Source organism: Perognathus longimembris, chromosome 18, assembly GCF_023159225.1.
Source record: "Perognathus longimembris pacificus isolate PPM17 chromosome 18, ASM2315922v1, whole genome shotgun sequence".
NCBI lineage: Eukaryota > Metazoa > Chordata > Mammalia > Rodentia > Heteromyidae > Perognathus > Perognathus longimembris.
The window spans coordinates 11,775,385-11,788,614 of NC_063178.1; the positions used below are offsets into that span (position 1 = coordinate 11,775,385).

The 13,230-nt window shown below is 47.0% G+C and overlaps 1 protein-coding gene across 4 annotated transcripts in view; it reads right to left on the reverse strand.

The window, feature by feature from the left end:
* The window catches only part of Frmd4a (FERM domain containing 4A), a 273,063-nt gene that overhangs the window by 176,434 nt on the left and 83,399 nt on the right, over positions 1-13,230 (reverse strand). Inside the window, exon 1 of one of the 4 annotated variants that reach the window (XM_048368008.1) lies at positions 5,296-5,355. The exons of 2 other annotated variants lie outside the window; for them this stretch is intronic. The gene's annotated coding sequence lies outside the window, so the exon portion shown is untranslated. Of the gene's footprint in view, positions 1-4,455; positions 4,571-5,295; positions 5,356-13,230 lie in introns of those variants that run through there. One more of the 4 variants, XM_048368007.1, reaches the window with a different exon arrangement.

A 13,230-nucleotide genomic window follows, 5' to 3' on the forward strand; every position in this document is an offset into this window, starting at 1 on the left:
TGGTGAAAGTTGTAATAAGCTAGATTTATGCTAATTTGGAGAACTTCCAGCAGAGGAGAGCAGGCCTCGGTGTGTCTTTGTGTACAATAGTGACTGTCAAGCACAGAGCTCTAAAGGCTAGTGTGCCTGCTCTAGAGATGAGATTTTCCAGGGAAAACAAAAAAAACGGGGGGGGTGGGATTGAAAACACAACCATCCATGCAGCTTCCTCTAGTTACAGCCAGAAAGATATTACATGATAAAAAAAAAAATTAAATCGCATGCCTCTCCAGCAGGTGGGACTTGGAGCAGCCATGCATCCCACATTCCCGAAGACTCTTCAATGTTCAGTAGAACCTGAAGGAGGACGGGTTGCTTCAAACAGCCAGTATCTTCTTTTGCCCTTTCATGACCTTTTCAGAGAGAGCAGTAGACAGCACAGAACCAGATATGGGTAGTGGAACCACCTGGGAGGAAGAGCCTAGACACGATGCCTGGAATGTGAGTCTGATTTGCCTGAGCCACCTGGCAAGGTAAGGGAGCTCCTATCTTGCTCCTTTAGGTCAAGGAGAGAATTTATAAGACTTAGATCAAGTAATCATTGAGATCATTACCCTATTGTCCTGTGGGAGGACCCTAGAAATCACTTCTAATTGAGATACTGGAATATTCTACAGCTAAGAAACCTACAGAGAGAATTTCTACCACAATTTTTACTGATTTATCAGATCATATCCCCAAAAGAGAATTGATGGGCTGGGAATATGGCCTAGTGGCAAGAGTGCTTGCCTTGTATGCATCAAGCCCTAGGTTCCATTCCCCGGCACCACATGTATAGAAAATGGCCAGAAGTAGCACTGTGGCTCAAGTGGCAGAGTGCTAGCCTTGAGCAAAAAGAAGCCAGGGACAGTGCTCAGGCCCTGAGTCCAAGGCCCAGGACTGGCCAAAAAAAGAATTGATGAGTGGCGTGAGTGGTGAGGTCTGACTTAGATGTTCTGAATACTGTGTGTAGTAGGGTTTAAAGTAACTTCATAAGCTAGTTCACTGTTAGCAGACTTATTTTTTTGCCTGGACTCATTTAAAATTTCTCCAGAAGTTGTTTGATTTATTTATTTGTTTGTTTGTTTCTGCTGGTCCCAGAGCTTGATCTCCAGGCCTGAGCACTGTCCCTAAGCCCTCTACCCCTTGAACCATAGCTCTGTTTCAGGCTTTTTGTGGTTAACTGGAGATAAGAGTCTCAAAGACTTTGAATCATGATCCTCAGATCTCAGCCTCCTGAGTAGTTAGGATTCTAGGCCTGAGCCACCAATGCCCAGCTCCTTTAGTATTCTTTTTAAAGATGTATTTACTTACAAAAAAATTAAGAATAAATCTTTTAGAGAATAAACCACCAGTCAAGTTTTCAGACATAAGAGGTAAGTATATAGTTGTAAGAAATCATCTTGCAGGATACATGTAAATAGAATTATAAGCATCACACACCCACCAGCATAAATATGAGCACAAGCGTCATATTTACACGATAAAATCAATAATGACATTTTAAGGTCTCCACACTTAAAGTACAACAGCTCATTCCTTCAATAGGAAATTTCCTGAACTCCCTCCCCGTCCTCCAAACCAGCCACAAGGTGTTCCATCCACTGTGGAGCTGACCCAGAGCCTTGCTTTCACAACTCTTGCATATCTACTATCACCAAAGCTTTCTCCTAAGTTCCAGAACCCAAGCAAGAAGGCACACCGTGTATTCTCCCACGACCTCTCATTGTAACTCTGCTGTGACAAATAAAGCATGGTGCTCTACATCTGGGAGTCAGTTCTCAGGGAGGCCTCAGTTTCCCCAATGCCAAGATCATGCTAATGGCATTTCACTGTGAGGCTAATGGAGGAATGGAAAAACTTATAACAATATCTACAAAGAGCCTCTGGGCTCTAAGTAGCAAGTCCTAGTAATAAAATTAGTCTAGGATGAATAGAAAAAAGAACACAGCCATAGCCGTGGTACATGACACTTGAGCAGGGTAAAAGTTGGGAAGATTCTGATGCTTATTCCTACTAAACCCATCCCCTTTTAATTCAAGGAAATGTTTTTTGGTTTTTGATTTTTGTTTTTTAAAATAATCTTTAGGAAGTGAGTTTGTTCCAAGTATATGTGTATGGAAATATCACAATGAAACATACTATAAATGCACACTTCACAAATAAAAACAATCTCTACCAATACAACTTTGTGTGTGTGTGTGTGTGTGTGTGTGTGTGTGTGCGTATGTGTGTATAATGTGTGTATGCCAGTACCGGGACTTGAACTCAGGGCCTCACACTCTTGCTTAGCTTTTTCAAATCTGAAAAACTGAAAAAAAAAATTCTTGCCTGGCTCATCAAAATCTGGGAGGCTTTTTGCTGATTAATTGGAGATAAGAGTCTAACCAACTCTTCTAGCCAGGCTGGCTTCAAACCACAATCCTCAGATCTCAGCCTCCTGAGCAGTTAAGATTACAGGTGTGAGTCACCAGCACCCAGTACTAAGCAAGCACAAAACTTTGCACATAGGATGCTCCTTCTTTCAAAATATATGGAGGCAGCTTTCTAATCATCGGCTATATGCCTGAACAATGTAGTAGGGATTTCAAAGCCCACCCAAATGTTGCCTCCAATTAAAGTAATTATAACTATGCAACCTCTGAGTATTAAATGCCATCTAATCTAAGAGCTCCAGACAGGTCTCTCAAATCCTTTTATTGGTGGCAGAATGGCTCTTTCTGGGAAAAGAAGCCAACATACAACTTTGCTCCTCTGAAATTTCAGATAGTGAGGCACAGGAACAGCATTAGAGGCTCTGGTCTTCTGGGACCAAATGAATGGGCTTGATATAATTTAAAGACCCTAAATAAAACAATGAAGCGCGCACACACACACACACACACACCTCCTAGCCCCAAAGCACCTGGTTGCACAGTTTAAGAATTGCATAGATTGCTTATCGCTACAAATTCTAAAGATTGTCGCATCCAACTCCTGAGCTACTGTCCCCAGGGTCTCTAGTTAGCTGGTGCTTTCCCATATGTCACTCACATGTATAGAAAAGAAGGGGATGGATTCTGGGGTGGGAGAGGAGGGGGGGTGGAGCGGGAGGGAGCAGCTGAAGGCCGCTGTCAATTCGGCATTAAAGATGAGCCCTCTCCCATTTAGAAATGGGGCTGTCTGGGTTTTGTGCACATCCCTGCCTCTCATCAGAATGGGTAGGATTCAAACTGAAAGGAGAGCCGGAGGCAGCAGTGGCAGCCTGGCTGGGATGTTCCATTCACAGGGGAGGCCGTCTCCTCCATTCACGGTGGGGTCAGGGAGTCCTTTACTGGCCCTGGATGTCCTATCTCAGCAGGCTGCGCTTCCCAGGGGGCAGCCTGGCGGCGGGGCCTGAGCATCATTCAGAATAAGGATGTCCGTTAAGGGAGCCGCTGCCAAAGCTATTATTAGAACAACCATCCCTTGGACATTTTGCAGAAAATTTGTTTGGATCCACCGAGCAGTTACTCTGCTAATAAGCGATTGAAGAATGGCTGGTGACACACTGCCCTCCCCGCTGGCCCCCATCCCCCCCCCCCCCCCGGCTTCCCAAGTGCACTCAGCAATCTTTCCTACATTCATGCAGCAGCAACATCTGCCTACAACACAGAGGCAGAACGTTTGGGGTCGTGTGTGTGCGTGTGTGTGCGTGTGTGTGTGTGTGTGCGTGTGTGTGGCTTAAACTCAGCGCCTAGCCACTGTCTCCAAGCTCTTTCCAGCTCAAGGTGAGCACTCCACCACTTGAGCCACAGCTCCACTTCCGACTCTTTTTTGCCAGTTCAAGATGAAGAGTCTCCCTGACTATCCCTTGTGCAGGCTGGCTTCGAACCGCGATCCTCAGACTCTCAGCCTCCTCCCGAGTCGCCAGTTTTTTCAATAAGCAGGTACTAAGAGGGGAAGGAGGACCAGGGACCGGTCAGAGACACCGAGCACGGGAGAGAGAGAGAGCCGGCTGGGCCGCCCAGCTCCGCTGCCCACCCACCCCCCCCACTCCCCCGCCACCTTACCCACGCGCTCCTCTCTGCCACCCAAGGGCAGAGCCGCCCTGTCACGCCCCCCCCCCCCCCCCAGCAAACGCTAGCAACGATGGGAAATGGGCGCCCGCCGCCCGTGCCCCGCCGGCCTCCCTCCCCGGGTGGACGCAGCCCGCGCGGACTGCGGCGCGCCGGGAGCGGGCGTGGGGGAAGGGACGGCGGAGGGAGTGTCGTCGGCAGCACCCCACGTGGAGCTGGCATCGGAGAGGTGTAACCCGGGCTGAGATCAAAGCCGCGGGCCGCCCCCTCCCCGGGAACGGAGCCGGGGCTCCTCCGGGCCGCCCAGCCCCGCAGGGACAGGGGGGGATGAAAGGAGACCCGAAGGCTGCACGAGCGATTGTCTGCCCGCCGCCGCAACGGGGAAACAAAGACACATTACCTTCTATTTTCGGCGCTTCCAAGGGAGCCCAGGAACTTGGGGTCTCAGGCGGCTGCTCCGCAGAAACCGGCGTCCCATCCGCCCCGGGGTGCAGGCCCGTGGCCTAGCCCGCGGCCTGGGCGCCCGGCGCCGCCTCCTTCACCTCCTCCTCCTCCTCCTCCTCCTCCTCCTCCTCCTCCTCCTCCGCCCTCTCTGCAGCAGCCGCCCCGCCGGTGCTGGCGCGCCCGGTCCCCCCCGGCCAGTCCCGGTCCCCGCCCCCGCCGCCGCCGCCCGCCCCGGTCCTCCGTCAGCCCATCGCCCGCGCTCGCGCGCCCCTCACGCCGAGCCTGGCCACGCGCCAGGGCGCACGGCCACCGGCCCGCCTCTCGCCCGCGCGGGGACCTGCGGCCCGCGGCGCCCGGCCCGCCGCATGGTGTCCCCGCGCGCCCCGGCCCGCCAGGCCCCGGCGGCCACGGATCGTTTGTGTCAGGCGGCCGGGCGGGGGTAGGGGGGGGGTAGGGGGGCGGGGGGAGGGAGGGAGGGGACCGGGTGCGCCTCCGCCCGCCGGGCCTAAGGAGCGCCCGCACGATCCCAGGACAACAATGAGCGCCCCCCCCACCCCCGGCGCCCAGCCAAGCCCCCCAAGTCGCCCGGGGGAGCCGGCTCCGCTCCCAGCCTCCTCTCTGGGGCACCCGCCGGCGAGACAAAGTTAGTGCCTGGCCGCGATCATACGGAGGCTGCGCGCGTCCGCAGCGCGTGGGGAGGCTTGGGGATCCCAGCCCCCGATACCCAAGTGCCTCCACTTCTCCCCCCACGCTCCACCAAAGCCACCCAAAGAGGCCACACGAGGCCCTCTCCTACCCTGCGCGCCCGGGGGGAAGGCAACTCCAGGGGCAGGAGGCGCGGCTCCCAGCCCCCGATCTACACCAATTATCTGGAATTTTAATTTCCCTTCAACTCCTGGGTTGAGGAAGTTGCTGCAAGATAACGGAGCCAAGGGTGACTATCTAGGATTGACAATGTCACTGGGAAAGGGACACTTGCATGTCAACACGCTGGGAGGGGGAAATGGGTTGGCACATCCTTGGTCCCCCGCCCCCCCCCCCCAAAAAAAAACGAGAAAAAGTACGAAGAGAAGAGAGGAGGAAGGAGGAGGAGGAGGGAAGGAGGCTGGGAGAGGCAGTAGACAGACAGACAGACACAGGCTGAGAAAATCCTCACCAAGAACAAAAACTCAATTCACATTTTATGTCTAAATGTTTATTGCCTGGAGAACTCAATTTGCTTTAAACACATTTTTCCCCCTCCCAGAATTGTCAAAATATGGTTGATAAAATAAAAGGAGCAGTAGAAGCCAGCACCTACTAAGAAAACCCCACTTATTTCAGGATTAAAATCTTTCTCTAGAATTCACCCATTTCTTGAATTCCAATTGATGCTCATCTGTCCCCAGAGTCAGAGGCGGGTTCTCCATGCGATCCTCCCATGTCTCTAGCACTGACAGATAGGTGCTATTTCCAGAGAATGGGCAGGGGAAACTTGCCAACTTTGTCATGGAAAGGAATCTCTCACTTCCTACCTTCTTTCCAGACAGGGCAGTGTAATCTTTTCTAAGGATCACTGGTTAAAAAAGAAAAAGAAAAAACAATCTGACAGTTCAAGAGATCTCATTAGCAATGAAATGCTGGGTACAGTTAGCCAGACAAAGGCAGAACACCAAAGTTAAGGGTCAGGGATCTAATTTCAGGCTGCCAGGATCATGTGGTCGAGGCTAGAGACCTTGACCATGGTCTAAATGAGTGTAACAGGAAACTGGATTTGAATCTGATTTTTCTGTACTTTTGGAGTTCTTGAGGGCTTGTTCTCTAATGCAAAGTCTGATTCTCAATACAATTAAAGCTCATCTTGTGTTTGAAGACCCTCAGAGGGAGTATCAATTCTTATTTTTCTTTTCTCTTTTTGTCTGGGAATTGAACGCAAGACCTCACACATTCGGAATGACACTACTAGTTGTGAGAAACAGACTGCTTCTACCTCTGATCTGTTTGGACTGCAACCCTGAGGAAACGTTCAAACTTCCAAATACTTCTCGATTTCCATCCTCCAAGACTGGTTAGATCCTATTTTCACCTGGGCTCCTGGAGCCTTCAATATGCCCTATGCTATCCCATCCACAGATCCTCTTTCTAAATATCCTCTTAAACAGACAGAACTCACTCCACAGCCTGGAAGGAGAAAGATGAGAGGTCTTCCCTCTCTTTTCCTTCTCTCCCTTCTGCCATTCACACATCCTCAACCCCGAAGTCATCCACACCTCTTAAAAGTTCACAGAGAGAAGCCGGGGGTGTGACTTACTCCAGCGGATCTTGCTATGCAGCGTGGAGCCTCTGTCTCTAGTCTTATGAAGTCCCCATCACCTTTCTCTGAATGTCACCAGAAGCTGACATCTCTTACCTCCCAATCTGATTCTTGGACTGATTCTTCTAGAACTCAGATCTGATCCTAGGTTGTCTGTGCTTAATGCCTGCTCAGGGCTTCCTTCCCCTGCCCTCAAGAATTTGGGCTATTCCCCTTCTGACGGTTCTAAGGACGGGGCCCTTAAAACTCATCAGCCTTGTCTTTTACTGAACAACCCCTCCAGGTCCCTGTTTATGCCAGATGTTCCTCTGTCCCTTATCACCTAGCATCCGGGACTTTACAAACCCCTTGGATTGTGTAAGAAAACAGTTCCTCATGGCTCTCTACCAGCCTGTCTGTCTTCATCTCATCTACTCTCCCATCACGAAGGCCTCACCTCTGTCCTCAGACCAGTCCTACCCTCTCTTCATTTTTCCATTTCCTCTCCCCCTGCCTGGAAGGCCCACCAACCCTGCCACCCCAATCTTGGTGTGGCTGGATCCCTTGTCACCCATCAGTTCTTGGCATCCATGTTGCATGCTGGACCACGTTCCCTGATGGACCTTCTCCAGACTCTCTTTGCAGCAGGAGTCTACTTATTCCCCTCTAGGCACTCTTAAGACCCTCTAGGCACTCTTAAGACTCCCAAAATGTGGATATTTATTTGTGGGTCACGGTTTGAAATGGCCTCTCAGAGAAACGGAGGAGATGCTAAAGATCTGCCCCTTTGTAGCAGCAAGTCCACATTAGTCGGAATGGCCTCCCTAGGAATCATGGGAAGGCCATCAGAGACCTCCCTGCACAGGCGTAGTCTTCCCCAGGCTCCTGGACCTTCTGTGGGCTGCTGCAGCAGTGCAAATTTGCATTGGCTCCTCCCCTTGCCCTCTTATGACCCTTGCCAGTTTCCTCAGGGGCCTCCAATCTCTCCTATGTTATATCAGCTTTCACAGTCAAGCCCTCCTTCCAGCCTCTGTACCATGCACTATGGCTCCCAAGAAAAGCCACCTAATAATAAAATTTGCATGTCTTACCCCACATGAATTTATTTCTTGCTAGTTTACTTCATACAGTAAAATTATGAAAACTCATAGGGAACAGAGAAAAATTTAAGTGCATATACACTCAACCATGATTGATTGATGTCCACAGCCTGTCTTAGGGGCACAGATGGATACCAGACTTCCTGAATTCAAGTCTTGCTGTGGTTGCCTCCTACTAGCTGGATATCCTTAGGTGAGTTTCTTAACCTCTCTGTGCCTGTAGGGAATGGGGAGAATAGTTCTGCCTACCTCACCGGGCAGCTGTGAGGGTTAGATGAGTTAGTACATAGAGAGCAATGAATTCTGGTAACCAGGGCCTGGCTATGTTGAGTGTAAGCCCTGTGATTATCTTTCTATATATTGTTTTCCACGCTTTGCCTAGGGCCTGGCCTTGGTACCTGACCTCAGAACTCTCAGCCCTCTAAGCCTTTTGGATTGGGCTTGGGTTAGAAATGGAAAAGATTATTAGAATGAATTCCATAGAATGGAATCGAGAGGTTTCTTTTTTGTTGTTTCTCTTTTCTTTTTTGTCTTAGTCGTTTATCTGTCTTTGGCAAGGCAAGGGGGGAACAGAAATGGAGAGACAAAGGGTGAACAAATGCAGCAGTGGTACTCGCAAGACACTAAGTTGAAAATGAGCTATACAACTTGTAGGTGGGGATGGGAGGGAAAAACTGGGAGAGAGTGAGGGAAGGGGTGACATTTTCCAAAAAGAAATGTCCTCATTACTTGTTTTATGTAACTGCAACCCCTCTGTATATCACCTTTATAATAACAATAAGAAATGAAAAAGAATTATGAGGAGAAATCTATTTGGAAAAGTTTGAAGCACAGAGAGAATCAGCCACAGTTAAGTTTGGATGAAATAATGTTCACATTTAAGTTACTGGAAAGTTAATGACTATATGAAATTGTTTCATGGTTTTCCTTGGAGTTGTAGATGAAAAGCTCTGCTAGCAAAAACTCTGTTTCCCTATAGAGTAGCCAATTCAATCACTCAGGACGCAGCCAATTATTTGCAAAATAGACTTTAAAATAGGCCTGAGAAGCCTGGTGCTGTTGGCTCACACCTGTATCCTAGCTACTCAGGAGGCTGAGATCTGAAGATTGCAGTTCATGAAACTCTTATCTCCAATAACCAGAAGAAAGCTGGAAGTAGAGATGCAGTCCAAATGGAAGAATGCTAGCTTTTAGAGAAAAAGCCAAGAGGCTAATGCCCAGGCCCCAAATTCAAACCCTAATTCCAGTGTGCAAGCACACACACACACACACACACGCACACACACACACACACACACTTCATGTCCACGCATCCATTGTTTTTGAAAATTGTTGTTAAATGAAGCAACAATTGAAACCAGGAAGAGAACAGAAGATAGCTACTAGTAAACCACATGTGGTGAGATTATGAGTAGTTACTCTCAGTCCAAGAGGTTTCTGATGTTAAGGGCTTTTAAGAAAGATGGGCTAATTGGTATGGATAATATGCAAACAAATGTAAGCCATGGTATCTCATGCAAGAAGAGAGACAGGAAGTTCACAGACCTTAACCACTGTCCAGAAGCCACCATGAATGAGATTTGTGGAAGATGAGAAATCAGATGGACCCTCATGACTACAAGGTTACTTAAAGTCTGTGGAGGGGTGGGAAGGAAAGAAAATTGCCTCATTTATCTACCTGTTTATGCAACTATGAAGAAAACAGTCTTGGGTAAGAGTACTCAAATGAGAATGCATACAAATTATATGCCATGTTCTTAAAGTTCAGCACTTGGTCATCATATATTTACCTGATGCCCTAGCTTCTAGCCCTAGAACCAGAATGAGGAAAATCCCCTTCAGAACTGCTAGAAACGGAAATTCCTATCAAAAGAGAAAAGTTGACCAAGTCCTTTAGTAGAGACATAGTCAGGGCCTTTTCGGTACAAAAGGTAAAGATAATCTATCCATAACATATATATCTGTGATAGAAGGATCCATTAACAAGACACATTTTTCAAAGTAGTACATTTGTGAACAGTCATGAGACAGGTGCATTGCAAAAGCAGTTACCATCTCTGGCTCTTCCCTGCATCGTTGCCCTTTGCCCTGATGCTGCTGGGGACCAGTATCTCCAGATCAAGTCTTTCTTTCCCTCCTGTTGAAAGTGGGCGTGTCTTCTGACCTGCCTCAGCCAATGAAATACACAAAGAACAACCATAGGCAGGTTCAACACCTGGGCCTCCATCCAGCTCTGCTTCTGTCTGATCCCATCTGATCTCTTGGAACACTGTCCAGCAGGTTTATGAATTCTATGAGCCTATTGGAAGATGAGCCAGAATAACTGTCTTGTTGTCCCAGCCATGGCTTTGAGACGTGAGAGAGCCCAGAGCCAGTATCAGGAAAGGCTTGAGACTGACCACAGTCATGCCCCGGACAGGACTAAGCTCAGCCTGAATTACCACGATGTAAAACCAAAAGCTAAGTAAGTTCTCATTATTTTAAGCAACTATATTTTGTAATGATTTGTTAAACAGCAATGGTTAGCTGGCTAGTCAGGCTAATTTGTAAAAAACAAAGCTGTTAATTGATTTATTTCCATTATTCTTTATTCTATTTTCTTTCCTGTTTATTTTATCCTTTCCTTTATGTTTCATTCTTTCTTCCATTTTTTCTTCTCTTCCTCCTTTGTTCCTTTCTTCTTTATTTGGCTACATATATCTTGAAATCAGTGAATATATCTTGATCTATAAAAAGCTTCATAGAAAAAAATGACATAGTTTTTTTTCATTGAAATGTATGAATTTTATTTTACTTAAAAAAATATCACTCCTGGGCTTAACTCAGGGCGCTGTCCCTGAGCTCTTTGTGGCTCAAGGCTAGCACTCTACCACTTTAAGCCATGGCTTCACTTCCCATTTTCTAGGGGATAATTGGAGATAAGACTCACAGCCTTTCCTGCCTGGAGTAGTTTCGAACCTTGATCCTCAGATATCAGCCTCTGAGTAGCTAAGATTATAGGCAAGAGCCTTGATATCTGGCTAAATGTTTCATGTAGTGCACTGTCACCCAGAACCAACAAACATACCTTTCTCTGACAGATACACAGCTGCATTAATGCGTTTTTCTCTGTCTATGGGCTGGCAATTTCTGTGTCAGTCATTAAGAACCCCATACTTGTAGGCCTCTGGGAGAGTCATGAAAAAAAAAAAAGGTAGTTGTTTGAAAATTTGTCTTTTGAAGGAAATAGGTAAGAAAATGAAATTCCTTCAAAAATTTTACTTAAAACAAAACAAAACACCCTACTTTCAATTGGCAATTCACCACCATCCCCAGCTCTAGTGCATTGGTTTACTCTTCTCTTCCGTAAGATGTTTGGGGATGGAGGAATTTGTAATAGTACTAAAGGTCTACAGATGTTCAAAAGTCAAATCCTCTGTTGACAATCCTTCATCTTTGATTTAACAAAGCATCAGTGAGGCCCTCCAACATGCCAGGCACCTGTCTTACTAGTGAGGATACAGTTCGTGCCCTATGGCATGGGCATCCATGGGGACCAGTGAAGTGACATGTCAGTAGGCACCTGGCGTATTCGATAGTAATAAGCTGGGGAGGACGGAGGGGATGGCAGAGACTCTGAAGGGCGTCTGTCCTGAGTGGAGAAGAGCCAGGAAGGGAGCTTGGTTGGGACCACCATTGAGCGTCACCTGCCTGTGACAAGGAGAGGGTAGAGGCTATCCCTAGATAGCTCAGCAGGGCACCCTGCCCTGTCCACGAAGAGGAGAAGCTGAGGAGATACCCCATGTTGCCTGGAGCTGGGGGTGCACACCAGCCTCACCAGGGTCATGTGATACAGGGTCCTTTGGTTTCTCATGGGATGCTTGAGGACCAGGATGGAAACGGATGCCCTCAGCACAGGCAGATCCATAGTTGGTTAAGAAAAAGAAAAGAAAAAAAGAGCCAACAACAAAAGCCATGAAATCATGAAGAAGGTGACAAATGACTAGCAAATCTGACTTGTGAGAATTGGCAGGGTCAGTATTACCAACAGCGTAATAAATCACCACTAATGATTCATAAGGCCAGTAGCAATAGTTATTATCTAATAGGAGCTTCATTGGTTTCTGCTTACCCCAGCGCCTAGGGCTGCTTTTCCTCTTTATTAATTTCTTAGCCAAATTGATGACATCAATGTTTTTGGTAGGAATGGAGTTGAACTCAGGGCCTCATGGTTGCTAGGCTCTACTTCTTTCGCCAAGACTCTAGCCTTTTTTGTCTTTTTCTTCTGTTATTTTTTCACATAGGATCTTGCATTGAACCTGAGCAGATCTGGACCACAATCTTTTTCCATCTATGCTTCCCACGTAGCTGAGATGACAGAAACCCGACATCACTCCTGGCTTGTTGGTTGAGATGGAGTCTTCCTACTTTTGCCCCCATTCAAGCTCCAAAACCAGGGATAAAATAAAGAATAATCATAATAAACCTATTAGGAAATGGGCAAAAGAGCTAAAGAGAGACTTCACAAGAGAAGATATAAAAATGGCAAAGAAACATATGAGGAAATGCTCAACATCCCTGCTAGTAAAGGAAATGCAAATAAAAACAACCCTGAGATACCACCTCACCCCAGTTAGAATGGCCTATACTCTGAACTCAGGAAACAACAAATGCTGGAGGGGCTGTGGGGAAAGAGGAACCCTTCTCCATTGTTGGTGGGAGTGCAAATTAGTACAACCACTTTGGAGAACAGTATGGAGGTTTCTCAAAAAGCTCAATATAGACCTACCCTATGACCCAGCCATACCACTCCTAGGCATCTATCCTAAACAGCAAAATCCAAGATATCAAAAAGGCATTTGTACTACCATGTTTATCGCGGCACAATTCACAATAGCTAAAATATGGAAACAACCCAGATGCCCCTCCACAGACGAATGGATCCAAAAAATATGGTACTTATACACAATGGAATACTACATAGCGATTAGGAATGGTGAAATATTGTTATTTGCAGGGAAATGGTCGGAACTCGAACAAATAATGTTGAGTGAGACAAGCCTAGAACACAGAAAACAAAGGGGCATGATCTCCCTGATATATGACTGTTAACAAAGGGAGACGGAGAGACAGTAGAGACCAAGTCTGTGAATACTGTATATGTTCTTGATACATTGTATATTGCATATATGTCAACCTGACCTAGACAAGGGATAGAAAAACAGGTTGTAAGATATCATAAGAAATGTACACACTGCCCTACTATGTAACTGCACCCTCTTTGCACAACACCTTGTAAAAAAATTTATGTCCAATTAATAAAAAAAAAAGAAAAAAAAAGAATAATCATTCAAAAAAAAAAAAAAAAGAAAATGGAAAC